The 25,522-nt window shown below is 52.6% G+C and overlaps 1 protein-coding gene across 2 annotated transcripts in view; it reads left to right on the forward strand.

Annotated features, from left to right (window-relative positions):
* The window catches only part of ZBTB16 (zinc finger and BTB domain containing 16), a 188,154-nt gene that overhangs the window by 15,015 nt on the left and 147,617 nt on the right, over positions 1–25,522 (forward strand). The gene's annotated exons all lie outside the window — the stretch shown is intronic.

Below are 25,522 nucleotides of genomic sequence, written 5' to 3' on the forward strand. Positions count from 1 at the left end.
TTCTTTCTTGGACGTTGAGTGTGGAAACCCAGGCCTGGCCGGGTGAGCGCTGCAGACCCCGTAGGGCCCGTGTGCCTGCCCCGCCCCTCAGTTTTTAACACCGTGGTTTTCGTTGCCCTGTCCCCCCTCTTTCCCCTTCATAACCATCCACTCTCGTACTTTTTGTGTTCTCACAGCTGCAAGAGTGATTTTTGTTGTTCGAGCTGAGTAGCTGCTAAATCTTCTCTAGCAGTTGATTCAGTGAGGCAGGGAGGGTGGCTGGAGGGGAGAGGCCAGACCTTGGCATCCCCTGTTGCAAAAGTGAAAAATATTTCTGTTTGCAGTTAATTTTAGTGGCGAGCAGATCATGTTAACTGGATGTAATTGCTTCCAGATATGGCCGAGGGTTTTGTGTGTTGAGATGAAGGGTCTGGTAAGTGCTTGCTTCCTGTGTAAATTAGCCTATTCCATTCAGTCTTTCATTCTCATCAGCCCTGGATTCTGTCATTCTCCATTTCCCCTCCCAGCCTGCAGCCTGGTGTGAGAAGCAGCTTGTCCGTCCCTCTGGGTGCAATTCTTTTGTCACTTGGAGCCATTCACCTCTTGCTTCTTGATGTGACTTTGCCCTTAAAATAGCGAGAAGAGTTTGAAAAGATGCCACCGGACCGGCTTCTTTCTGCGCGAGGCAGCCCTGCGGGGCCCAGGGGCAGGCGCGCGTCCCGGTCACGCGGATTGTGTTTTGGAACCCAGAACTCCTGGTTTTCCATGGCTTTTCTCACCCCTGCCCTCTGACCTCTACTCCCAATTTGGAGAATACCCCTTTCTCCCTTTCTGAACAAAGCACATTCCAGGGGGCCTGAAAGCCCAGAAAAACGAAACGGCTGTGGCGAGGAGGAGAAGCTTGCAGTCCCAGGAAAGAGGCATATTAGACAGGAAGCCACCACTCTTCTTTGCAAAACAGGTGGGACCCACACACGCACCTGCCTCTCGCTGTAAGAGACGGAGAGGAAACTCCACCCAGGGAGTCTTCTCCGGGTTCCTGCGGGTTTCCAGGGTTGAAGCCGAGGAAAAGTGTTAAGACTCATGCTCTCCTGAATTCCGATTTTGTCCTGTGGCCAGCCCCACATTCTTAGTGCTATTTGCATAAGGGGTTGCTGTTTATCTTTCTGTATCAACTCCACTGATAACCCCTGTGGTCTGTTTAACAATCTATGAGGAGTAGATTACTTGATAAATGCCGGTTTTCCAATATGCAAAGATAAACTGTTGGGGTCAGGGTGAGGGGTGGTGAGTTAGGAAGGAGGGACCAGGGCGGCAGACAGGACCCTCTTGCAGATGGGGGTGGAGATGTGTGAAGGCACCTGATGGAAGAAAACAGGTACCTGGTAACGCACGCAGCTGCGTTTATCGCACGGTTTATCAGTTTCCTGCCCTCACCCACTTTTCTCCTCCTTTATGTGGACATGCAGAGTCTGAGAACGTTTCACTGAGTGGGTTGCGGATGCCTGTGCTAATACACGAGGGGAAAGGATGTAGGTAATCTTGGCTCCTTTAGTTCCGATCTTCTTCTCCCTTAACTTAACCTCTCTCTCTCCCCCAGCCCTCGCTCCCCCACGTTGTTGGCCGGTAAATAATGGGTGCTTACCAAAAAAAAAAATAAAAAAAAAGTGTAAATCTGAAATCTTACATGGGTGGACTTTTTCCCTTCTGCCCTGCATTTGCTTCTTCAAGCAGGGTGCCTGGTTCTGGAAGAGGCTAGGTGCAGGGGAAACTTCTGACCCCATCCCCTAGTCAATAAGCTTTCTGAGAATCAAACAAAAGAGTTTGGACTGGCTGCTCGAGCTAGGAACACAACTGATAGCTTTGTTTTGATGTCCTTGTAATGTTTGCAGATCGCGGAGGTGCTATTGAGAGCAGGAGTACCTGCTGAAATAGACTTACCGGGAAGTTGAAACAGCTAGCCCAAAGTCCACGAGAGGCTGCAGATAGGGGTCCGCAGCCCAGGACCTGTTGGGGAGGGGTGCCCTCGCGCACGGAGGAGGCTCTCTGGGAGGTGCTGGTGTCTAGGGACAGCGTGTGAAGTGATCAGGAGAGCTCAGGCTTGAGAGCGAGGCATCCTGGGTGAAGACCAGGCCCAGCAGGCACGGCGTGCCTTGAGCAAGTCGCAGCCTTTCTGAGCCAGTATCCTTGTTCTGTGAAAAATGAGGCCAGCACCTTTAAGGCGGTGACGGGAATGAAATATGTATAAAGTGCACGGCACAAGGGACGTCCGTGGTAAACGGGCACCAGTGAGCGTGGAGCAGACCCTTGGGAGCCTGTTGCTTTGGCCCCGGGAGACACTCTGAACGGAGCTAGTGAGAGCTGCTGCTTTGGGCACTGGGCCTTGATAACACACTGACCCTGTGCTCCCCGCCAGCAGGTGAGCTAGTAGGTGAATAATGTCAGCACGTCGTGAGTGCAGAGGCCTCCTTGTCTGGGAAGTGTGGCCGCGGTCCTGAAGAGGCCCACGGACCGAATAAGGGACCCCGTAATCCAGTGCTGTGGCCACGGCCCCGCACATTTTGGAAATCTTTATTCGGAGTCGTTTCTGAAGTCTGTGCCTCCTTCTTTTGCCTTGTCCTTGAGGAGGATAGATTAGGCTGTTGGAAATGGTCAGAATAATTCGGTGACAAATCTGGTGAGTAGAGCGATGATGACTTGGGATGCCTGTCTGACCCTGACGGTAGGTTCTGGAAAGAAGGTGTAGAGGACTTGCCGGCACAGCCCCCGGGGAACATCGGCCTCACCGCTTAGGTGGGAGGCGCACAGGCACGTGCTTCCCAGCTGCTCCGGTTGGAAGGAATTGCCGCTCCCGAGGGCCGGTCCCGGGCAGATGTCTCCTCCTGCCGAAATGGTTTGCATTTGTGGTTTGGCTTCCTGTGAGTTTGGGGTCCTGAGGGGCATTTCTGTTGTTAAAAAAAATCGAGACCAGTCGATGTAGCTTGGCTTCAGAAAGAACGGCCTGAGTTTAGACACACGAACTGACTCTAAGGGAGTAGGCCTGGGGGGCACGGTGGCCGGATCTCACCCCTCCTCGATCTGTTGGGAAGGCTCTGGGAGGTGGAAGGAGCCCTCCTCGTGTGTATTAGCCCCTTTTCTAACGTGCCCTGAACACCTGGAGCGTGGAGGGAACAATGTTTGCCTTTCCTCTTGCTGATAACCGCCCTGGCCTGCCAGGTGAGCTCCCATTCGCCCTGGGATTGCCTGTCAGACCTGGATGCTTTGTGACCTGCTGTGCAGAGGCCCAGGCAGGGCTCAGTCGCTCAGAGTCTGTCCCCCCTATCTCTTTCCTCCCCCCCCCCCCCCCGCCGCAGTATTTATAGTAACCATATTAGAACAGAGTGTGAAAGAGGAAGGGTGAGTCATGCCCATTGAAACCATTGATGACATAAATAAAAGCAAAATGCTTACTATGTGTTTTGCACAGTATTTAAGACCAGGGTGTGCTAATTTGAATGCTCCCAAACTGGATCTGTGAAAGTCTACGTATGTGGGAAAAATTCAGGTTTAACTAGAGAGAGGTTATTTATTGAAAACCCATTTCAGTCTCTGCTTTCTCCCTTTTATTTACTTCAGATCCAGGTTAAAATCACGGCTGTCATCCTTCCTAATGAGGGGGGCCGACTGGCTTATTCACTAGCAGGGGTTCGGAGGGTTGAGCAGTGTAAGGGGGACCTAAGTGCCCTCTACCCTCTTCTTACCGCTTGTTGGAGGAGGCACGCATAGCTCGCCACCTGCTTTGTATGGGTTCTCACCAACGGACCATAGAATGAATGGTAAAGCCAGGAGGGCCCATCAAATGGTCCATTTCAACATGATCACTGAGGGGAAGTACGTGAAGGCCCAGAGAGGCCCTGTGATTTGTCCAAGGTCACACAGCGAACTACTGGCAAGACCAGGACTAGAATCCATTTCCTTCTCATTCCCTGCCTGCTTTAATTCCTCCCTCACAAACTTGTCTATGACTACCCAGGTCTGCTCCCCCTTCCACCGAGGAGGAGGTAGGGAGAGTGTCTGACTTGAGAGCAGTTTCAAATCTTTGGGTGAGGGGTGCCGGGAGGATTTTGGCATGGCGACTTACCTCTTGGGGAATTCATTAACCTGCCTCCTGCTCACCCGGAGTCGGCTAATGTACCGAGTCCTTAGATTTATAGGTGATACACTGTATCCGGGGGTTTAAGAGACAAAGATGAGTAAGACACGGGACTTTACTCCTATGGAGCAGAGAAGTTAAATTTGAACAGGGAAGTTAAAGTACTTAAAACAACGTGTATGCGCACGTTGATAACTCTGATAGAAAGTAGACAATGGAAAGATTCTGGTAGATGTACAGAGAAAGCACAAGACGCTCAGCTATGCAATGCCTTCCACCTGGAGGGATTCCTTTTTAGTTAACAAAATGTAACACTTACTGTGGCTGGGCCCTGGGAATTCGGTGATGAGCATGGCAGGCGGGCCTCTGCCTGCGGGCTTTCCTTAGGGGGAGAGAGACTTCCCCCACAGTGCTGCACAAAACGAAGACATGGCAGTTACCATAAGCTTAGCTGGGACCCCGATACTGTCCCTTCCTTTGACTGGAATGAGGATGGTTGACGCTGCAATGGTGGGATGGGCTCGGAGGGAGGTGCCCTAAATGCCAGACCGGGCAGGGGAGGTGGCAGCGTGGAGAAGGGGGGAAACCATGGGCAGGTTCTCACGCTGCCGCTGGCAGACTGCATGATCTAAGCACCGGGAGCCGCGCTTTCCTCACCCCGAGTGGCGCTGGTGTGGGGCAGCCTGAGGGTTTCATGGAGGGGGATCTCATGGAGTGCAGCCATACGTCTGCCCAGAGCCTGGAACCAGGCTGTTGCTCAAGAACTGTCACTGCTGTTAGTTTTAGACTTTATTCTGGGGCAGTTGGGCGGCTTTGAAGGCGCCTGAGGAGGGACAGCGACGCTCCCACGGTGACAGGGTCCCGAGCCTGGCCTGCCTCCCACAGCCGGAGAAGGAGTTCAGGGGCGCCCACCAGCCCCTCTCCCCGCATCCTGTACCTGGTGCTCTACCAAGATTTGATGACCTGACACGAAATGGACCCTTGCCATCTCTTCTCATTGGTTGGCAGGCCTGGGAGAGGGAGGTGGGCTGGGGAGGGGCTTCGGCATCAGGTTCCCAGGAAGGGACGCTGTGACGCTGGCCACTGGACTGTTTCCCGGTTCCCTGACTCTCTCTTAGGAGAAGGGCGACTGTCTGAATCCAGGCTAACCGTCCGGACGCCCCCGTGCCTCGCGATAGCAGGCGGGGAGCCGGCTATCTCCCCGGGTCTGGGCTGTGGTTGCCGTGCTGCGCAATTGCAAACCGACCGTGGCGCGAGATAAGGCTGGCCTTGTGCAACGGGAGCCGGTCTGTTTGCCCGAGTGGCTCTGGCCCCGGCTAACTGCTAACCTCAACGGAGGGGCAGGCCCTGGCTTGGCAAGGGCCCCTCGCCGGCTCGCTGATGCCTTTTTGTGGTTGGATAAAGGAAACTCACGTCGGCCGCCCACAGCACAGACAGGGGCTTGGGCTGCGGTGTTTGGTTGTTTTGTTTTTCTCTTTTCTTTGTCTTTCTTAAAAAAAGAGAAGCTGAAAGGGGGACAGTCTTGCTCGGCAGCTGCTGCCACCCATAACCCAAAACAACATAAAACACACAATTCCTAAACGGCAGTTACAACTCAAAGGCGGTAGAGACGTTGTCCTCCGCTGCGTGACACCCACTGGTCCTGAGAGGCCGGCGTTCGACGTTGGTTTGGGGGACTCTGGGTCTTGGCTAGAAGCCCCTGTCCTGGAATGTTAACTCCATGCCAATGTTTATAATTTTTTTTAAATTGATTTTCAGAGAGGAAGGGAGAGGGAGAGAGAGAGAACGTCAGTGATGAGAAAAAAATCATTAATCAGCTGCCTCCTGCACACCTCCCACTGGGGATCAAGCCTGCAACCCGGGCATGTACCCTGATCAGGAATCAAACTGACCTTCTGGTTCCTAGGTTGATGCTCAACCACTGAGCCATGTCGGCCGGCAATGCCAACATTTAAAAAAATACATTTTTATTGATTTCAGAGAGGAAGGGAGAGGGAGAGAGAGAGAGAGAGAAACATCAATGATGAGAGAGAATCATTGATCGGTTGCCTCCTGCACACCCCACACTGGGGATTGAGCCCACAACCTGGGCATGTGCCCTGACCGGGAATCAAACCATGACCTCCTGGTTCCTTGGTCGATGCTCAACCACCGACCCATGCCAGCCAGGCTTTGCCAGCATTTTAATATCCCAGCTGCTGGGCCCAGGGAGTGGCAGTAAAGAGTATCTTGTGTGTTGTTTACCTTCTTCCTTCTATCTTCCCCCTCTTCCCTTTCAGAACGAATAGGTGAGCGGAGCGCTGTGCCCTGCCCCTTTAGGGGTGATGGACCAGGACCCTGGCTTTTGGTGTTGCCCCGTCGGATGATGGGCTAGAAAAGGGACATTTGTGGCCGGCCCCCATGTGCTCTGTGCCACCTAGCCTCTGCTTGGACCCCCCGCCCCCCCCAACGCTAGGGATAGTCCTATTTTCTGAGCAGCTAGTTCTGTTTCCCAAGAGTGCTTAATACCCCCACTAATTCTGCTCTCTAGTCACGGACGCTGAGCCACAGCCCTTGAGATATTTGTAAGGAAGCTGCATGGAGTCCCCATTTAGGCAGTGGGTTCTCCTAGCCCACAGGGTCAGGTCCTCTCCCCCTCTTTTAGATACTTCCAGATGTGTACATTTGCTGTCGCTGGGCATGGGATCATGTCAGGGTGTTGGTCTGCAGTGGCATAACCAGGTAGGCTTGACCCACCTGGAGAAGAACCAGACTCCCACGCCGTTGTTTAAGATGTTACACTTAGGTTAATCGTGTCTTCTGAGAACCTCCCTTCTGATGCTTCCATTGAGTGCGCTGACGTTATTTTCCTTGTTTTTGGCTCTCTGATCGCTGCTACCGATGGCAGTGATTTTATTTATTCATTTATTTATTTATTTATACCTGGGAAAGGAACTGGGGGCGGTGACAAGAATAAGGAGATGATCACTCTTCCGATTTCCCTGAGTGGATGGTCATTTGCAGGCTTGGAGGTTGCGCCAGGCCCACTGCAAGGTTGTGGCTCAGGGATGGTCAGGGGAGGAAAGGCGGTGATTTAAAAGATTGAGGAGGCGGTGGCTTATATTGATTTTAGCTTATCTGACCTTTTAGCTAGAGGCTGCTCTTCCCTCAAGGTGTCTAACTAACTGTAACTTAAAGCAACAGAGAAATGTATATCATCTCTTCTTTGCATACTTAGGGCTGGGAAATTCATTATTGAGCAGGATAAGAGCTCATGAGGAGGGTGGCTTTTGAACCAATTGAGATATCTGGGCCCAGGCTGTGTGATTCCTGGGTAACAGGTTGGGGGAAGGAGGTGATGAGGGGTGAGGGGTGGAAAGGAGTGATGCTGGTCAGGAAGGCGAGGCAAAGGGACTCACCCCAGAGCCCGGGCAGCCAGCCCAGATGAGATGCCCTTCCCAGAGGGGTCCCCAAGTTAGCAGTCCTGGGAGCAGCTTTCCTTGCCCTGGATCTTCTAGGGATGTTGCTTTCTGGCTTTAAAATACAATGTTTAGATTAACTCAGGAATGTGGTCTGGTTAACCAAGGGTTAACTTCTACATCCCCATTGGCCATAAAGCTAGTCACAGAGGGCCTTCCACACAGCTCTGTGCCTTCCTGCGTGGTCACCCTCCACGGAGCTCTGTGCCTTCCTGCGTGGTCACCTTCCACAGAGCTCTGTGCCTTCCTGCGTGGTCACCCTCCACGGAGCTCTGTGCCTTCCTGCGTGGTCTCCTTCCACGGAGCTCTGTGCCTTCCTGCGTGGTCACCTTCCACACAGCTCTGTGCCTTCCTGCATGGTCACTTTCCACGGAGCTCTGTGCCTTCCTGCGTGGTCACCCTCCACGGAGCTCTGTGCCTTCCTGCGTGGTCTCCTTCCACGGAGCTCTGTGCCTTCCTGCGTGGTCACCTTCCACGGAGCTCTGTGCCTTCCTGCGTGGTCACCCTCCACGGAGCTCTGTGCCTTCCCGCGTGGTATCCTTCCACGGAGCTCTGTGCCTTCCTGCGTGGTCACTTTCCACACAGCTCTGTGCCTTCCTGTGTGGTCACCCTCCACGGAGCTCTGTGCCGTCCAGCCGTGGTCAGTGTGTCTGGGGGACTTGCTGGAATAATCAGTGAGCGAGGACTCTGGTCCAAATTCCCCAAAACCCCTTCCTTGACGGTTCTGTTCTGAAGCTGGGAGGTATCGGCCAATGAACAGAGCATGCAGTGACCCTCCCAACCCCCAGGTTTCTCCACGACTTTTTTATTTGTGGGTTTTCCTAGAATGGAGGCTGTGGCCCACAGCGAACAGTGTGTGTTCATTCTAACCCAGCGCACACACAAAAATCCCTCAAGCAAAGGTTCAGAGAAGTCACTTCATGTTTAATAGATGCTATGGACTCTGATAGGTTCTCTTCTGTTCTGCCTCCTGTTTTATTTACTTATTTTTATTTATTTTTTGTTAATCCTCACCCGAGGATATTTTTCCATTGATTTTTAGGGAGAGTGGGAGAGCGAGGGAAATACAGAGAGAAACATCAACGTGAGAGAAACACATCGATCGGTTGCCTCCTGCACTAGCCCAGACCAGGGCCCAGGCCGGGGAGGAGCCTGCAACCGCAGTACGTGCCCGGGACCAGAATTGAACCCGGACCCTTTGGTCCGCAGGCCAGTGCTCTATCGACTGAGCCAAACCGGCTAGGGCCCGTTTTATTTTAAGATGTTAATTAAGACCCACTAATGGACTGCCACCCACAGTGTGAAGAGCACCCCAACACTGTGAGGCCCTCGCCATGGGTATTCAGTCCAGAGAACGTGTACTGGCACCTGATGCGTGCTAGGTCGTAGCAGAGCACTGTGGGCAGTGCAGGGATATTAATACATCCCCTGCGCATGGCTGTGTGCGCATCATCCTGTGCTCGGTTATGTAAGTGCGGGCCGGGGAGGGCTGAGTGCTTCTGATTGGAGCTTCGGGAGGGCTTTATGGAGCAGGTGGCGTTTGGCCAGTCTTTGGAGGACGGCTAGGCTTTAGACAAGTGGAGGTGGGAGCGGTCATTTCTAGCTAGGAGATGAGCAAAGGTGTAGCCGTGTGTGAGTGGGGTGGGAGGCCCATACACAGTGTGGCAGAGTGGGGCGTGGGGGGCATGGGTGGGATTGGGACACAGGCAGGAGAGTGAGTTGGGGCCAGGCCGTGGAGCGCTGTGAATGCCATGCTAGCTAGCACTGTGGGCATTTGCCGGGCTTGGTTGGCGGGAGGCTGGATAACTGAGGTGAGGAAGACAAGGCAGCGCGGCTGCTTAGACAGCTGCACCTCTCTGTTGTCATTCAGCTTCTCTGGGTGGGTGGGGGTGGGGGGTGCTAAAGAACTTTGCAGGCTGCCTGGATTGATTGGATGCTTGCTCTTTTTCTGAAGTGCCCCCCCCCCCCCGGTCCAAACGCCCGCTTGCATATCATGCTCCACTTAGGGGGATGCCAGCAAAATTGAGTGGGGACACATTGGACTCGGCATACACCTGTCCTTTCCCACATTCACGCTCTGCCTGTGCACACTCCACCCCGGGCCCCTGAGGAGCTGCCAGCGCCAGCAGAGCAGGTTGGGAATGACAGTGCTCTTGTTGTTGGCATTCAACCCCCTTCCTACCCCCCACCCGCTGGGCCTTCCCCTGCTCCCTGGCCTCCTGGTCCCAGCCAACACCCACTCAGGTCAGGCTTCCGTGGACACACGGCCCCACTGTCTGGGCAGTCTGGCCTCGCTGGGGTGTCCTGCAGCATCTACAGTTGCGTCATTTGACGACGAGCTCTCCGCCTTCTTATTAAACTGTTAGAGCTCGTTTGTGTCTCCCTAACTAAACGGGCTCCGTGAGGACAGCGCTTGTGCTTCATCCCTCCTCCTCCTGCGCTGACGCCGGGCCCGCATAGTAGGTGCTCAGGAAATAACAGCGAGGTGAGCATGCACTACGCACTACGCACTAAGCACTTCTTGTCATGCGCACATTTCATCCTCACAGCCGCCCATCGGTGGGTGCTCACAAGCTTACTCTCCCCAACCTTGAACTTGCGTTTGCCCCAGGAGCTCCTCAGTCCTTTGCGGTCTGGTTTTCCTCAGGGTGACTGCGGGCACTGTTCTTTCCAGGGCCGCTCTGACCTCCTGGTCCAGACAGCAGCTCCTCTGGACTCCAGCACTGATCCCCTCCTCTGTCCTTCTCCCTCTGGTGCTTCCTGAAGCGCTCTCACCGGAGGCCGTGCGACCTGGGCCTGGAGCTCTGCGGACCTGGGTGTGAATGCCATGCCGCCTCTTTCTGAGCGGCAAGCACCTTGGCCCCCAGTCTGTTTCCTCATCTGCAAAATGCTGGTCGTTTCTCTTCACAGGGAAGGTGATGGGTTAGCAGCGAGTCAGTTGACGCCGAATGTGACCCTGACCTCCCACAGTGAGGGTGCTTCCTAGGAGGGTGTCCTTGCCAGTTCTTTCTCTCCAGTCTCCTCCTGGGCAGTTCATGGTTCCCATGCTCCCATGCTGACCTCTCTGTGACGAAGTCCAGATCTCTGTCTCTAGATTTTTCCTCCCCTCCCCTCCCCTCGCCTCCCCCCCTCCCCCCTCCCTCCCTCCCTCCCTCCCTCCCTCCCTCCCTCCCTCCCTCCCTCCCCCCCCCTTCCCCTCCCCTCCTTCCCTCCTCTTCCCTCCCCTCCCCTCCCTCCGACACACATTCCTTTCTAGCTGCCTGCTGGGTACACCAGTCCTGCCAGAACTAGAACATGGTGTGTGTCCAGTGAGTTCCACCCTGTTCCTCTCTTACCTTCTTCTGTGCCTCAGGTTCCGCAGAGGTCCTGCCCTCTTCCCCAGGCCTGGCGTCCTCGGTGGCCCTGCGTTACTTCGCCTTCCCCGTCGCCATTGCCTCCCCAGCCTTATTTCCTCCTTCTCACCTGCCACATGGTTGTCCCGGTCTCCTGACCAGCCTTCCTGCAGTGCCCCTGACTGGCTCTCACCCATCCTCCCGAGCAGCTCTGACCACGGCTGCCGTGGGTCTCTGTTATGTGGCCCAGAGAACCAAGTAGAAAATTCTCAGCTCGGTGTTCAGAGCCATTGAGGAGCCCGAGTGAGTTGGCCAGGCCGTGGAGCGCTGTGGATGCCATGCTAGCTAGCACTGTGGGCATTTCAGTTCCGGTCAAGGGCATATTCTTTCCTCCACTTGCCATCTCCTCCTCCACGTAGAGAAACGAGGCAAAGCTTCCGGCTCCAGCAGAAGTGTCTCCTCTCAAAGCCTGTCTTGATGCATTCCTTCTTTTTCTTCCAATCGGAAATAATATTCCCATCTTTGCACTCCCATGCCAAAGAGGTGTAGAGAAAACGTGACCTCTTATTATCGGTACTTCTGTTCACTTCTTTCCAGTGACACACGGTGCTTTTGTGGGTAGGATCTGGGTCCTCTCAGTTCCATCCATCCATCCCTCTCCACGCCTCCCTCCCGAGTCCGCTCGGGGGCCTGGACGTGGAGGTGTTCTGTGGATCGCGTGTGCTGGGGGAATGGAGGCTGTCGGCACACAGCAGTGTCTGTGCGGCAGGGTGGGCTGGCTTCCTGAGTCGGCAGCGTGGTAACCACCAGGGCCGAGCTGGCAGTAAGGGACCCAGCCTCTGGTATCGTCAGAGCAGAACCATCTGTGCTTTGGGGCTTTTTCTTTTATCTTTCTTTTCTCTATTATCAGTGGAAAATTTGTTTTAATTGGCAACTTGATTGTGGCTGGAATAATCCAGGCAAGAGGGGAAGCTGGGGAGCGAATGCAGAGTGAGGGAGGTGGGCAGGGGCCATTCACACAGAGCCTATTGCGCAGGCCTACTGGGCGGGCGACAGCGGGCCGGCTTCCCTGGGCCAAGGACCGAGAGCCCTGCAGCTGGGTCCTCCGTCCCCTTCCCGCCCTCCAGCCCAGGACCCACTCTGCCAGGCCACGTCCCATTGAGAAACAGCTCTTGAGGAAAAGCCGTCAGGGGGAGCTTTGCAGAGGGGGTGGCCTGACTTAAGGGGTGAAACGAACATTTGCTGGTTCCACCATCGGGTTTTCCTCGGATTGAAGGCCCTGCGCGGGGCAGGTCCTGAGGGCACGGACTCAGACGGGCACTTCTGCACCAGCGTGTTTATAGCCATGCCATTCTCCCGTGAGACTGGGAGCTCTCTGAGGCCAGGGACTGTGGCTTTGTCTCTTCTTTGTCCCAGTGCCCCGCTGGCAGGGAGCACAAGGCAGTAACGATCCATGATGTGTTCAGTGGGTTGAATTGTAGAGGCGCCTCTGGTCTTTGGGACCCAGGCATCTGCCCTCTGTAGGCCCCTAGAAATCCTCCCCTTCCCACCTGGGGCTTGGAGAGGGAGACAGCGGCTGCTGAAGAAGCTGGCCGGGAGGCAGAGGGGCTGGTGATTGATGTTGCTCCAGCCCCACAGTACCCATTGGGAAGCATCCTTTTGTAGCCGCGCTTGCGGATGCTGTGGGCTCTCTGTGGGATTTGTGAACCTGGTGCAGGCATGAGCTGGATCTGGGGACGAGAGGGGCAGGGAGGCCTGCTGCTCCCCTTTCCCTCCTTTAGGCGTTGCCGGTAAACCCCACTGCGTGTGCAGCGTGTAGGTTCCGGGTGCAGGTTTTACAGGCATCCAGGTGGCAGGTGTGAGTCTGCGACTCTGCTCGGGGCCTCCCTGGGGCAGCTGCCAGGCTCGGGGCAGGAAGTGGCAGATTCTGGGTCACTTGGCTGCTCTCGTTTGCCGCTGAGATTGTTCCTATAATCAAGGAACTGAGAATCGGAGGGCATATGAGGAGGTCATCCAGTTCAGCGCACAGCTTCCAGGCAAGAAGTGGCATCATTTCATGGACAGGTAACAGAGGCCCAGGGTGACAGAGTGGCCCTCAGGTCATTCAATGTGGCTCCTATGAACTTCTCTTCTGTGTTCCTGCCAGGATATGCTTTGGATGGTGGGGGAGGGAGGTGCGTTTTCTAGGAGGGTGAGGCATCTGAGGGTCAGGCTTTATTCCGAGAGGGTCAGGCTTTATTCCTAGTGGCCTGCTAATGCAGGGAGGGTGGTGGGAAGACTTTGGGGTTTCTGGAGTTGAGGCCTTGTCTGGCTAGCCCTGGAGGCTGTTGGTGGCTTGGGAAGCAAAGTAAGGATGCCTCGCTTAGTCAGAGAGTGCCCAGGCTCCGCTCGCTAACCCCACACCACAGAAATGCCTGGGACTTCTGGGGGCGAGAAGATAGTTTTGGGATCTGTGCTGCTGAGTCCTATCTGGGTGACAACTTCCGGATCGTGCTTTAGAGACCCAGCCGTTTTGTTCCTGGATCCGGGGAGACTCATTTAAACCATCCCCAAGGACTGCATGCTGCTGGACGCTGTGGGCCACGCTGGGCTGTCATTGGAGAGGTCCCAGGCCACTTCTGCTTTCCCACCAGGAGGCCGTGCCCCGAGGCGGCGTGCCCTTTCTCAGGAAATGCTAACATCTCTACCAAACTCTCGGATTGTTTCTGTTTCTTTCGGTAGCATTTTATCTTTGTCGGACATTTAAGAAACATGTGCATGGCCTTGTGTTTTTTGCTTACTTGTTTTCTCCTCCAAGTTTCAGATTTCATCCTACCTCCACCCCTGCCCGCCCTAAGGTGTTATTAGTGAGAAGCACCTGGGTGCAATGAGGTGGTTAAAGGTCCGCGTATCCTCCTACTGGCTGCGCAGGCGATGGACATTTAATAAAGAACCTTTAACCATAATCTCGTGTCTTTCCCTGTCCTCCTCGCCCCCAAGCCCAGCAGGACCACCGATAAGCGAACACCTGTGCATGCCGGCTTCTGCAATGCCAGTGCTGAGTGGATGGCAGGTGGCTGAGTGGACCTGGGAGTCTAGCCTAGTTTTCTGTGGGTATGTGAGTTGAGTTGCTACTTCTGCATTTCCTGGTGCCTTTTTTCTTTCCTCCACTCTTAGGTTTCCTTCTTTCTCGTCTTTCCTTTTTTTTAAAGTACGTGGCTACGCCCAGTGTGACGTAGTTCCTGTCTGCTTCTCCAACTTGCTGGGCCAGTGACCTGTGGCTGCGATCGAGGGTGGACTTCAGCCGCTCAGCCCACTCCCCTTCTCCTTGTTTCTGTCCAGTTGGCTGGACAGAGAGAACAAAGGCAAATGACCTCCCCTCCCCCATCTCCGAAACCAGCCAGGCCGTGGTGGCTGCGGTGGTTTTCCTGGAACCACTTGTAAAAGTGTTTAAATGCTTGAAAGTCATTGGGGGTGACCAGGCCCATACAGTCTACTGTCACCCCCAAAGCAGCCAGGGCCTTAGCCTTTTGTCTTCTGGCCCCTGGTGCCCGGTGGGCGCCGGCCACGGGCCGAGCAGAGCGCTGGGGCTGTGCTGACCAGCAGCGGTCAGAGTACAGTAGAGGGGTCGGGGGCTGGGGGGCAGGTCAGACAGGCCTCTCACTCACAGGGCTCCTTTCACCGCCGCGGGAAACAGGAGCCCCGGCTGCCGTGAAAGGGCACAGTGTTTGTGCGCTCAGGCCTTCCAGGACTTGCTGCGGCGGGGGGCCCCGGGGCCTGGGGGGCCTTTTTGTCGCTGGCAGTTGGCTCGGGGTGGAAGAAGGCAAGAGCGCAGGGGCCGCTGCCAGGGTTGTGAGCAGGCGTGTGTGTGGGCAGCGTGAAGCTTCTCCTTAAAACGAATTTTGTGGTTCTGGGGTGGGTGGGTGGGTGGGGGGGCACTCTGTCTTGATCCTCTTATTTGGTTGAAGCAAGTGATTCCTTTCTGCCTGATGTTCCTCCTGAGGGTCCAGTTGTCCTCACTTGAGCTGCGGTTGGGGGTAAAGAGTGGAGGGGTCCCCACTCTCCTCCCCCCTTCTCCTCTCTCCCAAGAGCAGTTTCATGGTCAGCGATGAACTTGAGTCCTGTGGTCCTTACAGCTGCCATTTCTGGTCCTTCCTCTCCCCGATTACCTTTCTGAGCCTTCGTTTGCCCATCTCTAAGATGGGGGTGGTGGTGACAGCACCTCTCACATACAGGTGGCTGTGAGGATTCGGTCAGATAGCACATGAGATTGGCTTGCACAGGGCTCCTTCCTTTCCAGCTGATCAGGCCCTGGCCCCTTGGTGCGTCTGAGGAGCCACACTGGGGACTCCACTTTGTGGTGCCCCTCGTCTTCCTCCAGCCTTCCCTGGCTCTTGGGGTTCTTTGTACTTGTCACCCTCCGATCTGCATTAGGTGGTAAAGGGAAGAGCAGTTTTCCAGAAGAACATTCAAAGGACTAAAGCTGGAGGACATAGAATGTACGAAGACACTCCTACACCACAGCACCCCCCCCCCCCCCCCCCGAAACTGTCCTTTAAAAGAAGATAAACCGCACGGGGCCTGGCCGACCTGGCCGACACCCTTCCCCGACTCACTGACTTCCAGCAGCCGAGACCCGATGGGTGGGGAAGCCTCGCATGTTTTTGTCTTTGCCCCTTAATTGTATCTTGGAGACCATATCTTCAGAACGAAGATCAGGGCCACAGACTAACGTGGTACAGAAAGGGGAAATTCCATCCCATCCCACGTGGGCCGTTCCGAAGCCCTGGGCGGTTGCTGTGGGAGGTGATGGAGTTGCTACCCCAGTCAGAGGGCTGGTCTGCCTTTCAGCCTTTTGTCCTCCAGATCTCCCTCCTCCCCCCCATGTTCCCTGAGGGGCAGCCCTGCCCTGTCCTTGCCCGTTTTCCAGAGAGGCCGTTCATGAACAGTGGGACGAGTGGAAGACGCCTGGAAGGACACGAGTGCAAGGTCCAGATAAGGGTGGTGGAGCACTGGTTGAAGAGAAGAATCCAAGTCGCAGAAACTCTCTACCATGTACTCACCTCGGGCCGTTTCTGTGTCCTGGGCCAGCCGCTGGAAGCAGCCAGAGCCTGTACAGAGACTGGGAAGGCGCAGTAAAAGGCGTTTTCGCTTTTGGCTAGCACTGATTTCTCTGCTGCCACGTTTCTCTGAGATTCTACGAGAACCCGATTCCCACCATGTAACCCATGTCCGTTTGTAGATGGTTTATGGCAAGGGCATCACACCAGCTCTTTGGGACAGTATGTCATATGCGAGGGTTGGTTCTGGATGGTTTTTGCATTCTCAAGTGATACTTTTTCTTTCTGTGTTTGAAATGGTGATGGCATCGTTGGTTCAGATTTGGAGCCTTTCTCTGGTCAAAGTCTTTAATATAGGCCCATAAAATTTTTTGTTTTTGGACTCTGGTAAAACAAAACCAAGCGATCCCACTGATCATCTGAGAGGTTGGTTCATTTCCCCACTGGGATACTGGAGCAAGCCACTGGAAAGTTTCGCTCGTTGGTGAGGTCTTGGGCTGAATTGCAATGCTGTGGCTTTTTGGACACTGGCTTCTGGGGTCATTGGGAAACTTGGATATGCAGGTAATGGGAAGGAGGTGATGGCTTCCAAAGAGAGCCATTGCTGCTCTGGAAGTTTCTGTGGGCTCAAGCATGGTTGCTAGTGGTCCACATGGCACTTCAGTGTCATTTAGAGAAGGTGCCCCTTCTTGTGGGAGGATGTGGCTCCTACCTGGGCCCAGGACCATGACTGGTGGGACTGGACTTCAGGCCCGCTTGCCCCTCAGTCAGGTACACAGTGGTTAGAGAGGTCCTTAAGTGAAAGCTGTTCTGGTGAGATTTTTTAAAGATTGTCTTTGTTGTTGTTAATATTATTTTTTTAATAGAGAGGAGGGGAGGAGGAGAGAGAGAAACATCGATGTGAGAGAAAAACATTAATTAGTTGCCTCCCTCACTGGCCCTGACCAGGGATCGAACCCACGACCTCTGTGGTGTAAGGGACGATGCTCCAACCAACTGAGCACTCGAGCCAGGGGCTGGCGAGAGGCTTGGAACCATCAGCTCCCTGGGTGTCTGTGGGTGGAAGCGACAGTTTCCAAAGGCCCAGGCCTCCTGGCATCTGTTTCACTGCTCCCTCAACCCGCCCGTGTGCTCCCACGAGCCCAGAGCTCCCCGGAGCGCTTGCACCAGGCTGCAGGCTCCACTCCACGGAGGCGCGGGCCTCTCCGTGCCGTTCCACCCTCGCTAAAGCTGCCGGAGAATCAAGTGGAGTTTATGGCATCTTTTCAGCGTAACTGTCTCTTGTGACCAAGGCCAAGAAAAGACAACAGGCGAGGGGCAGGCGTGGTGAAGAAGGCACACATGCACGCCCTCGGCGGCCACCGCCATTGCAGCCTTTAGGGTTGAGCTTGGAAAAAGCGCAGCATCTTACGCAACCAGTGTCGTCTACACAGATAGGGAGCCGGGGAAAGAGACCCCGTAACCAGGCAGACGTCAGCCCTTCGCAAGGAGAGCCGATTCTCTCCGCCCTTTTCTCATAGTTTTGCTCCCCAGGGCTGGGGCTTTCTAAAGTAACTGCTTGGCCTAGGCCTGGGGGATGAGAGTGAACTCGAGGTCCCTTTAGCCTGAGCACACTGGGATGCTGTTGCCAAGACTCCAAGTGCCCGTGGTAAGTAGACCAGGGCCTGAGAGTCATTTCCATTTAACTAATTATTATTCTTACTCCAATAGATTTGAAATCTATTTAACTTTCAGGGTCCCGAAGCCTTTTAAATGTTTCAAGTGTATTCTCTCTGATAGGTTACCTTTTCTCTCCCTGTAGGCTATAATTAGTGTCCTTTACACAAAATTGGCTTAGAATTGGATTTAGAGAAGATAAGAATCAAATTACTAGTATTTATCTTGTAAATTCCAAAAGATCTACTTAAGTCACTATATTTTTAAAAAAAAAGGAGTTTAAAAGAAAAGTTTATTCTATGAAAAAGTAAATTCCTCATGGTTTAAGCATCACATGGACATCTTAGTATTAAAGCTGCAGACCTAAAATTGCCTTTTTTTCTTGTCTCAGTTTTTATCTCCAATTGAACTTCTGAGTCATAGGTTGCCAGGCTTTGGGTGGCGGAAAGCTGAGGTGGTCTCGGTTTTCATTAACATTTGCAGGGTGTGGATTATCTGTTATTTCTGATTTGTGGTTAGACATAAACTTCTCAACAGGCCTCCCTTAAAGACATGCATGCAGTTTTTCTCTTGGCGTTTTACGTGAAGCTGTTGGGAGGTGGGAAGACAGACCTGTGGTCTCCTGTATGCTTGCATGTCCTAAGATGTCAGCCACAGGTCACCTGCTGCCTAGCGCAGTGAGACCGGCAGGTTTAAAGAAGGTCGTGTCAAAAAACACGCCTGTTTTTAACACTGTTGGCTCACAAAGGTGCCAGGCAGTAATGGCCCATTCAGATCGCCATTAAGCTGGCCAGCTGCATTCCTTCTACCCTATAAGCACTTCTGGTATTGAACTCAAAATTTGCACCCTCCCCCCATCAAGAAAGGAAGTGGGGACTTTGGGCTGCAGCCCCCGTGCTGCGGCCACATATGCACTCTCTGTGGCTTTCTGCTTCAGCAACATTGTAGACATTTACTTTTCCAACCTAATTCTGTGTGTGTGTTGCTTTTTTACTTTTTTGGGGTCTGATGAAGGTCTTAGATGCCAAAATGCAAACAACGAATTACTTTTAAAGGAACAAAAATATGTTGTGTGAGCAGTGCCACTTCTGGGTATGTATCCCAAAGAATTGAAAGTAGGGACTTGAGCCGGTAACTTACTTGTACCCCCATGTTCACAGCAACATTATTCACAATCACAAAAAGGTAGAAACAACCAATGTCCACTGACGGATGGATGGATAAATAGAAATGTGACAAATACATAGACTGGAATATGAATCAGCCTTAAAAAGGAATGAAATGCTGACGTCCACTGCTATAGCATGGTTGGACCTTGAAGGCATTATGCCGAGTGAAATAAGCCACACACGAGAGGGGTAAGCATTGTATGGTTGCATTTATGTGAGGCACCTACACTTACATGAAGCAAATTCATAGAGAGAGAGAATAGAATAGAGGTCGCCAGGGGCTGGGGAGTTGGTGTTTAATGGGTGCAGAATTTTGATGATGCAAAAAGCTCTATGATGGATGATGTGAATGTACTTAATGCTGCTGAACCCGTGCACTTAAAAAATGGTTAAAATAATAAGTACATTTTATGTTATGTCTGTTTTACCACTGAGAGCACTTTATGGTAATTGTGATACTGTTTGAGGCAGATTTCTTGGAAAACCGTACCGTTAAAACACAACAACCCTTTGCTAAATTAAAAAACCCAGTTACCTCTAGAGCCTTGAGTATCAGTCATCAACCTATCGTTACCTCTAAGCATCGTTACTGTCACTCGGGGAAGTTTAAATTTTCATCAGATGCTGCCTCTCACGTGGTGTGATGCCTTGTCGAGGCCCTGTGTGTGTTCAGTAATATGATTCTAGAAAGTCTCCCCCTCTTTGGGTCTTGAGATCCCGTCTAGTTGGCCTCTTCTGAGGGGAGTCAGGGAAATCTTCCACTCTGATTTTTATCCGACTTAAATAATTTCAAAAATGACTGCGGCTGTACCGCACGCGGAGGTTTCAGTGAGGAAGGAAACTGTCGGTTTGCAGAGTTTCTGAAAATTATTGGAGGGCTGTTGATGTGTTCAGACTCGGTCCCTCGTGGTCAGGTTCCCAGAGGCTTGATGTTCACCGTCTGTGGTGGCCTTGCCCCTGCGGCTGGTGGCAGGCGTAGCCAGGGATTCTGGGAGCTTCTGAACAGAAACCTTTTCAGCTTCTTCCTTCCTCATAGCTTGGCATCTGTTTATTTACTTAAAAAATTTTTTTTGAATCCTCACCCGAGGATATTTTTTTCTATTGATTTTTAAGGAGAGTGGAAGAGAGAGGGGAAGACCGAGAGAAACCTCGATGTGAGAGAAGCCAACCATCGATTGGTTGCCTCCTGCGCTCGCCCCAACCAGGGCCCGGGCCGGGGAGGAGCCTGCAACTGCAGTAAGTGCCCTTGACCGGACTCGAACCCGGGACCCTCCGGTCCACAGGCCAATACTCTATCCACTGAGCCAAACCAGCGAGGGCTTGGTTTTTATTTAAATGCAATTAAAAAAAAAAACAACTCCTAAGGAAATTAAAAGTGAAAATCTATGCCCAAATAGGTTAGAATTTCAATGGAAATGTAAGTCCCGGAGCTGGAAGTTTCCTCTGCCTGTTGGTGGCATCGCCCCAGCGGCCTTGTCGGTGCTGCTGAGGGTTTAATGGGCAGCATCTGAAGGTATGGGGCTCCCCATATATATAGTGCCAGGCGTGTGGGCGCCTTGGCGCCGATCCGCAAAAGCTTAACTTTGGCATTTCTAGGTCTAATTTTAAACCTACAACCTTTAACGCCAGACACAGCGCGTCTTTCCCACTTAATGTAGCTATACATCGATTGCTTTTAATTAGTGTTGGCTCTCTCTTGGTGTTTTGCAGCTTGGGATATATAAAAAGTCTGACTTAAATTTTTAAAAATAGGAGAGAAAAAAAAGCAAACTCTCAGCGTTCTCACGAGTCCCGCAGAAGCCAGCCAGCACGGGAGCTTCTAAAATTCTAACTTCCCTGTTCTCTTTATTTTTATCTGAGTCAGGTGGGCTGGGGAATGAGTGAAGAGTCCGCTGTAACCCACAGAATAGATGGAGGTAATTTCCTTGTACTGCTTTGGCAGAAACTAAACATCTGTATTCACATAGCGGCGGCGTTGAGCGGGGTTTTTCATAGCGGAGAAACAGTTGATCCTCGCCCGAGTTAGGGGTTCTTGGCTGGGGAGAGGGAGGGAGTCTGGCCTTTTCACTGGACAGTTTGGAAATGCTCGTGCTCATTTGTGGTTTCCAGCCCAGAATTCTTCCTCTTTGCTTGCACATCGCCACCCTTGGGGGAAGCCTCCAGAATTCTCCAGTAAATATTTCAGATATCCCGGGCCCCATCTCCTTTCCCTGCAGTAAATTACATATTAAAGTAGCCTGGTAACTGAGCACTGGTTGCTGTGAGATAAGGGCTGGGAAATCAATATGTTTGCCATGTGGCTGCTTGTTTATGACACCTGCCTCTGGAACAGTTGAGCAATGTTCTGTTTGTTAAGGCTGCGTTTCAGAAGCTTGTATCCTCCTGAAACAGCCATGCTCTTACTGGGGGAGAGAGGTGCCACAGCAGATATTGATTTTAGTGTTTCCGAGTGTGGGATTGCGCTTCTGAGCAGCGGTGTCACAGCCTGGGATGCTTTTGCCCCTTGAGGAGGGGAGGTGGATGCTCTGAATGTGGGCCTATCATAAATCTCTTTTACGATGTTTATGATGTGGTCAGTAAAAGAAGGCGTGTAGCTTATAATAAGGAAGTTGAGGTGTTGTTTAGATTGATCTCTTCCGGGTACCTGGCTCCCACCAAACTCCTGATCTTCCCTGATAAGTGCTTTTCCAACAACTACAGAAAGCAACAAGAAACACAGCTAGTAAACAAGCATTCTGGACATAAGTCTCCAGTAGGGTTTTGTTTTAACTAGTGGGTGATACTGTTGTCTTGGGATCCAGCCTGCTGGTGATTCATTGGTTTTAGAGCTGTGCAATGTCAACTGGAGTGAGCGAGAGAGTGTGTGTGTGTGTGTGAGTGTATGAGTGAATGTGTGCGAGTGTGTGTGAGCTAGTGTGTATGAGTGAATGTGTGTGAGTATGGGTGTGTGTGTGAGTGTGTGCATGAGTGTGAGCGAGTGTATGTGTGTGTGTGAGTGTGAGCAAGTGTGAGTATGAGTGTGAGTGGGGGAGAGGGGGCATGAGGTAGTCAGCTTTGAAGAGACCAGGGAGGCAGCCTGATCCACTTGGCTGTCCATTTTGGAAAAGAGCAGCAATAGCCTTAGAGCAGCGATTTTCATTTGAGTGCTGCAGGAACTTGTAAAACTGGCAGTACCTGACTGTGAGTGAGGGGCGCTGACCTCTTTTCCCTTAGATTGTCAAATTAGAAAATGACAACAGCCAACACAACCATAGCCGTCCTGTGCCAGTGAATCAAAATGATACCTTTTGGTCAGTTCGGCCAACAATAGGATATATGTTTTGGTGTGCCTCGGGTTTTAGTAATTAGTTTATGTGTGCCACGAGATGAAAGGCTGAGAATCGCTGCCTTACATTCAGTAGTATGAAATACATTTTCAAGCACGCTTGGGTGTCGGTGTGAAACCTTGCTGTGCTGGTGTACGTGGGGTGCCGGTGGTACACCCCCTCCCCTGCGTGTTTCTGCACCTTCCTGAGAAGTATTCATCTGTCTCCCCCCCCCCCCCACCCCCCGAGTGTTCCGTGGCTTCAGATGGACTGACACATAAACAGTCAGTTCTGCTTTGTTTTGCTGAAAAGTGAGTTAAAGGTTTAAAAAGAAACATGAGCTTGCTTATTGGGCTGAGGTGGTGCCTTGCGCTGGGATTCCTGTGAACTGGGGACTCGATCTCTTGATGACCCTGATCTATTCTGAGACCGATTTTTGTTTGTGTGCCTTCTAACCCAGATTGCCGGTTCTCCTTAATCACTAGGGGCAAAGTGTTGCTTTCCTTTCTGTTTCCCACGTGATGGTATGAGGCTTGTCCAACCATCAGTCTCTGCTGTGGCTCAGCCCAAGGTGACTCCAAATTGGACGGAGGTGGCTTGGAGGAGTGCTTGGTGAGTGGTGCCCCACCAGCCCAAACCCCAGAGGTGCTGGCCGGGGTGGGGATGGAGGGGGGGCGGTGCTGAAGCTGTGTCTCCGCAGCTGAATGAAAGGTGCATGATCAGGTTTTTCAAGTCGAAACATTCCCCAGCCCTTCTTCCCCAATAATGTAGGAGGTGTGATTGTTGACTTATTTTGAGGAGGCTAGTGCATATTTGATATTTATTTAATGTTTGCGGTTCTGGCCTGGCTGAATGATAAAAAGTGTCTAAACCACCAAGACGTATTCAAGCAAGTATCTCCTTCCATCCTGCTTGAGAGGGGGTACGGTCATAGCACAGTGTGCTAATTTGTGGGTATCGGCAAGCTGGCCTCTTTCCTCCGAGTTTCCTCAGCTACAGGCAGGAAAGGATGGAACTGCAGGAGGAGCCTTCTCGTGGTTTTAGTTTTCCCGGAGAGTTTTCTCAGCAAGCAGTGGTGAGAACGGAAGTGACTGCTTTCTTTTCTTTTCTTTTTTTATTTCAGAGAGGAAGGGAGAGGTAGAGGGAGAGAGAAATATCAATGATGAGTGAGAATAATTGATCAGCTGCCTCCTGCATGCCCCACACTGGGGATTGAGCCCACAACCTGGGCATGTGCCCTGACCGGGAAGCGAACCATGATCTCTAGGTTCATAGGTTGATGCTCAACCACTGAGCCACGCCGGCTGGGCCTGCCCTTTCTGATAGACCCTTTTGCGAGATCAGGCACATCTGGCTTTATGAAATTATTAACCTTTTATAAGACTGAGGTGATTATAAATATAGACTGAGGCCAGACCACAGCTGTCAGATTCCTCACCTCAGAAGATCAAGTATTTACTGCTTTCACAGAACTTAATGCTGATGTGGGAATCCGGAAGGACTCCCAGGATAGTGAGAGACCCTAGTGTGGGTTTTTATTTTAATTTTATTTTTTCTGTAAATCCTTACCTGAGGACATTTTTTCAATTGATTTTTCAGAGAGAACGGAGAGAGTGAAAGGGAGGGAGGGAAAAAGGAGGAGAGAGAGAGAGAGAGAGAGAGAGAGAGAGAGAGAGAGAGAGAGAGAAAGAGAGAAGAGAGACCCACAACCCAGGTACATGCCCTTGACTGGTAATTGAACTTCAGTGTGTGGGCCAACGCTCTAACCCCTGAGCACATGGGCCAAGGCCCTAGCGTGCCTTTTAATGAGATATTCAGGTCAGCAGCATCTCCGGGGATCCAGAGGGGGCCCCTTACTGCCGGAACATTGCACACTGGGTCTTTTGTTTTTGTTTATTTTGGGCGGTTACCTCCTGTGAGGGGTTTGGAATATTCACTCAGTTGTGGCCCTGCCCTCCCAGGACTCTCCAGTTCTCACGGGTGTCGGGCTGTAGAGGCATGTTTTGTTCGGCTGGTTAATTTGTCTGTTTAACCAGGTTTACTTGAGAGGTTCCTTGATAACTTGAGTGACTGAAGAAAGGAACATGATGTGTTAGAAAGAGCCTTAATATGGAGTCAGGAGAGACCTAGGTTGAGAGCTGGGCCGCTTTTTACATTGTGTGTCCTTAGATGCGTCATGTCACGTACACATTCTGAGGCTCCTGTGGGATGGGGCTGATAGGACGAACGAAAAACATGTCGATTTCCTTGTTATCTAGTGCCCAATAAACATCAGTTTCCTCATCCTCCTTTCTCTTCTGGAGAGGAGGACCCGCTTTTATTTCTTTGTGTTTTTCACGTCACTGCCCACAATGGAGACACATCCCTGTGTCTGTGCCTCATTTTTATGTACATCATGGTGGTGAGAGAGGAGTTGGTGGCACCCTGACGGGGAGGGGCAGGCAGGGTTCTAGCAGTGGCTTTTTATTGCTCTTCCTTATGAAACGGGGGCTGCCCACAGGGCTAAAACCCCCGGGTGGTCGTGTCTCTCCTTGCCTTTGACTCAGCAGCAGGGACCTCGTCCTTGGTTTCGGGGTGTCTGTGCAGCTGTGTGGGTCTCGGGAGCTTGCTGGGGTTGGCACTGAGCACCCGATGGTGGTCTCCCTCTCCCTCACAGGCCCGAGACACGGCGGCAGCTGCCTCACCCTGCAGACTTGCTCTTAGTTGCGATTTCCCTTTCCAGGAAAAAGAAACCCTTTCAAATGCTTTGGGAAGGCGTTCTTTGATGGGCTGTGAGTGCTGGCGCACGGTGGGCAGCCCAGCTGGGGTTTGACTCTTCCTGGGGTTCGAGGCGCAACTGCTACTCCTGACACGCTCTTGCCTCTGAGGCGCGGGCTGGGCCGTCCTCGGGCTCCTTGGTGCACTGTTCACTCTGGGGTGTTCAGGAGGAAGGCTTGTCGCTCATCATCACGCTCCCCGTCCACCACAGCTGCAGTGAGAGTAGCTGGAGGGACGAGGTGGACCCGGATGTTCACTTTTCCCTTCTGGGTACTCCCTGGAAGTGAGCCGCTTGGGAAACGCCTGGGTCGTTGTTTCCGGGATGATCTTGGCGTACGTCGGAAGAGGGATGCTTCTTGCCGCAGCCCTGTGGCTGGTCCTGCATCCCTGAGGTGTGGTTGAGGAAGAGGTAAACAGTCACTTAATTGTTTATTGGGTACCTGGGGGCTTTACAGGCAGAAGAGCCGAGGGCAGTTCTAGAAACAAAGCCAGTCCCGGAGCCTCTCCTGCGACTCCCTTCTTGGGCCTGAAGCCCTTGATGCTGCCTGGCATTTACCATGGCCCGGGGACCAGTCAGCCAAAGCGCTTGCATTTCACACACTCACCATCCCGTCCAATGTGGGGGCCCTCCGCACCATCACGGCTTGCTCCTCTCAGCGGCTGGGAGCGGTAGAAGGTGTGATTCAGGCAGACCT

This window comes from Cnephaeus nilssonii (assembly GCF_951640355.1).
Source record: "Cnephaeus nilssonii genome assembly, chromosome: 13".
Classification (NCBI taxonomy): Eukaryota; Metazoa; Chordata; class Mammalia; order Chiroptera; family Vespertilionidae; genus Cnephaeus; species Cnephaeus nilssonii.